The 4,046-nt window shown below is 37.7% G+C and overlaps 1 pseudogene; it reads right to left on the minus strand.

Annotated features, from left to right (window-relative positions):
- Window positions 1-1,169: 1,169 nt before the first annotated feature.
- LOC114697619 lies at window positions 1,170-1,760 on the minus strand (annotated as a pseudogene).
- Between the last annotated feature and the right edge of the window lie 2,286 nt (window positions 1,761-4,046).

The following is a 4,046-nucleotide window of genomic DNA, read 5'->3' on the forward strand; positions in this document are numbered from 1 at the left end:
CTTGCCATTGACTTAAGGTTCTTCTTCCTCTTCTATACTTACTGTTCAAAAGTTTGGTCTCTTCATGGTGTCCCATATGTCTTGGATGTCCCTATGCTGTGCTCTTCAATATTTTTGTTTTCTTCTCTTTCATCTAGATTCTCTACTTTATCTTCAAATCTTGCTCTTTTATCTTCTGCTTGATTTATTCTACTCGTAAATGGGATATGGAGTTTTCCAACTCCATCTTCATTTCAGCTTGTGTTTTTTTCAGTGTTCCTCTATGTTCATGGAATTCAGGTTTCTAATCCTGAATTATCTTTGGTATTTGAATTCAGGCATGCATTTGTGTATTCTTGGACATCACTTAGCATTTATTGTTATCACCTTTGGGTTCAATGAAGTGTTTATTTGTATATATTTTAAATTCCTTTATTCTTTGATAATGTTTTGTTTTTTATTTTAAAGATATGTCCTTACTAGAAAATGCATCTATAAGACTAGTGGGTTTGATTAGAGAGATGTTGTTTTGGCCACTCATTTTTTTTTTGTGGTTTGACCTGTGCTTGTGGACTTTGTTGTCTGTCTGATGATCTGGACTTCCTTAGATTGGGCCAGTGCAGGAGATGTGAGACTTGCACTAGGCCAGGTAAAACTGACCCAGGGAAATATGGATTCCAAACGATAAGTCTAGAGATAGGCCAGGCAAAAAGAATTCACAAATGAAGAAGACTCAAGTCACAGGTCTGGAACTAGGCAACTGGGTTTGCAAATTGGCATGGGTTGGGATAAGTGCTGGAAAGTAGGAAAACAACTTTCAGGAAAGGTGCCTGGTACACAAAGAGAATTTGCAGAGGGGAGCAAGTTGGAGGAAGGGAAGAGAGGAAATAGGCAGCTTAACTGGGTACTTTAAGGGTTGTGGGTCTGGAAATAGTGCTTTGTTGTTGTTGTCATCTTTGAGACAGGGTATCAGTATGTAGCCCTGGCTGGCAGGAAACTCACCACATAGACCAGCCTGACCTTGAATTCAAAGGAATCTACCTGCCTCTGCCTCCTAAGTGCTGGGATTAAAGGCACACCCCCAATTTTGTCCATATTCCTTCATAGATTTTATAGTAAAACTATTCAGTCATCCATGTATTACTTTATGTAGGCTTTCGGAAATTTTTTTATACTTCTTTGAGAGAGCTTTATTGGCCTTTTGGACAGAATTTATTTGACAGGAAGATGATACCATTATACTGTTGCTGGACCCAGTACATGGCTCTCCTGATGATACCATTATACTGTTGCTGGACCCAGTACATGGCTCTTCTGTCTGCTGAATCTGTGTTTGGCCCCAATGTAGCCTGTCTTGTGCTTCTTCCCAGCAATGCTAAAACCTGACATATCATATAGAAGTTCAGCCTGTAGAAACTGATGCTCAGGGCATATTTGTTGCCAAGATCAATGTGTTCCTGGACTCCAAAACCAAAATTTCCAGTATCTGAGTTTTTATTTTCATAACTCATCATCCTGCCCTTCAGGATCTTTCTCCAGGATTTCTTCAGCCTTGATCCTAAGGACTATACTGTGAATGGCAATCTTTTCTTTTCTCCTGATGCCAAAGGACCTGACAGTGTATATAGCTTTGGAAAATGTAATGCATCTTCACTGTGAGCTGCTCCTAAACCTTGGCTGCCTAGGTTAGTCTGTCCATTTTTCCCCATATAGATATTGAGACAGAGAGTACAAATGAGTTCCTTCATGAGATCTCCATTTTTCCCCTGACTCTGCCCCATGATGGAGAACAGAAAAGATACCCGATTCTATGGTATATTAGTTACTTCTCTGATACTACAATAAAATACCATAGCCTAAAAGCAACTTAAGGAAGGGTTTACTTTGGCCTATGGTTTCAGAGGGATAAAGTCCACCAAACTAGAAAAGGCACGGCATGGCAGCAGAAGCAGGAAGCTGGCTAATCATGTTTTCATCCACACACAGGATAAAGAGTGAACAGGAACTGGGTGAGGCTAAAAACCTTCAAAGCCCACCCTTAGTGATGTACTTCCTCCACCAAGGCTACATTATCTAAAGGTTCCATGACCTCCACAAACAGCTCCATTAACTGGGGTCCAAATATTCAAACAGATGTGCCTTTGGGGACCATTTCTCATTCAAACATATGGTCTCCCTTGGACCTTGACTAAATGACAGAGCTACCTGGCTAACATATGAGAGAGTTTACAAATATTTTAGTCATGTGCAAGACAATCATGCCATCTTTCAGTTTATTGCATCAATTTTGTTGTATCGAGTCTGTATAACTATCTTTTCTAATCTCTTTCTGCCTGATTTCTAGCTTTACCCCTGGTTTTATTGGGAGATTTTAATGCCATGGTCCTCATCTTCTATAGCAGCTTTGTATTTGGTTTCTATCATATCTAAAATGTTTTGTGGAAAATATTAAGTAGACTTAGTATTGTGTTTCCTAGGTCACAAATGGAAAGTGAATAGATCTGAAACCGAACTGCAAAGCCATCATTCAAATATAATGCTTATACTATCTGCCATAGGCAGGTAGAATATAGCTGCTAAGAGCACTTGGCTTATTTTCTGAGCTTTGAGCAAGATCTATGGTGGCTTTTGATGGCCTTTTAGAGGAAATTGCTCTGTAAATGCCATACCCTTGGCTAGTTCCAAAATTACATGAGTATAATAATATCAGTGCTTGGATGGCAGACATGGTTTAAAAGCAGACTCTGCCACTTACTAGCCAAAGGACCTTGGGTAAGCCATTTAGCTTCTTTGAATTTCAGTTTCCTCATCAACAAAATGGAGATTCTAATTGCAATTCACTAAATTGCCAGGATTAATGGAGTTTGTAAATGCTTGTCATCTCTGAAATACCCCTGTTTGGTGACCACTCAGTTCCTACTCCTTCTCTGGGTGTGAGTTCTAAGCTTGTACCTCTTACAAATCTGTGGTTTAGAGTAAGATTTTTCCAGGTAACTAAAGAATATTTTTATAAAACAACAGAAAAAACAACAAAACTAATCAAACACTCTTTAAAGTTAACAGCAGTTACTCACACATTGTCTATGAGAAATTTTACAATGGAAATTCTGTTAATTCTTTACAAAGCTTTGAAGCTTACTTTCTTGTATCTATTTTCTTATAATTTAGTTTATCTTGCTCTCCTTTTATTCTTGTATTTTAAAATAATGGCATGAGACATGTATAGTTCTTTCATTTATAGAACCATCTCTTCTCACTTTTTTGTTATATGATATTTATACACATAGCTTCCATAGCCCAGATATTATTCCATGTAATGGGCCAGGTATTTTTCTACATGTTCCTCTGGCTTATGCTTTTGGTACCAGATCATTGTGCAATGAGTTTGCCCACAATACTAGAACATGTCTCTACTACTGTCTTCATTTTGTGTAACCTGCCTTTATTTTTAGTTCAGTGACCACACACTTGTATTTAGTTTAATTTACTGTTAGATTATTAATCAAGACATGAAATAAGGACTTACCCAACAGTGAAGCTCTTGCCCCTCAACAATAGCTCCGTTAGAAAGCTATGAAATGGGTGGGAAAGCGGCAACATTTTATGCTACCTTGTCAGTAATGTATATAAATAGTCTAGAAAACATGCTACATACTTAACTTTTAATGATTTGTTCCAGATCCCAAGGGAATGTTTGTGTACAACAAGCTAAATTTGGTTTGAATTTGGAGTTGGAGGATGTTCCAATGAATTCGAACAGATTGAAATGTCTTGACCAAAAGGCTATTGGGATAAGGAAAAATGTCCTGCTTTAACTCACCCTTTAGTGGATTCCCAATCTGTAAAATGAGTATCTAAAAGAGTCAACTTATAAGCAACATAAGATGAGCACTTATGTTGCATTTTTATGAGTGGTCCAGAGCGTGAGTCTCAGATAATCAATGAATGGATCTAAGCTTTGATCATCATTGTCTATTGACATCACAAAGAGACAACAGATATTACATTATTCACATTTCCACTTATGAAAGACTTATCAAAAAAAAACCCTTAAGACCTGCTATCCA

The sequence above is a fragment of the Peromyscus leucopus genome, chromosome X (genome assembly GCF_004664715.2).
Source record: "Peromyscus leucopus breed LL Stock chromosome X, UCI_PerLeu_2.1, whole genome shotgun sequence".
NCBI lineage: Eukaryota > Metazoa > Chordata > Mammalia > Rodentia > Cricetidae > Peromyscus > Peromyscus leucopus.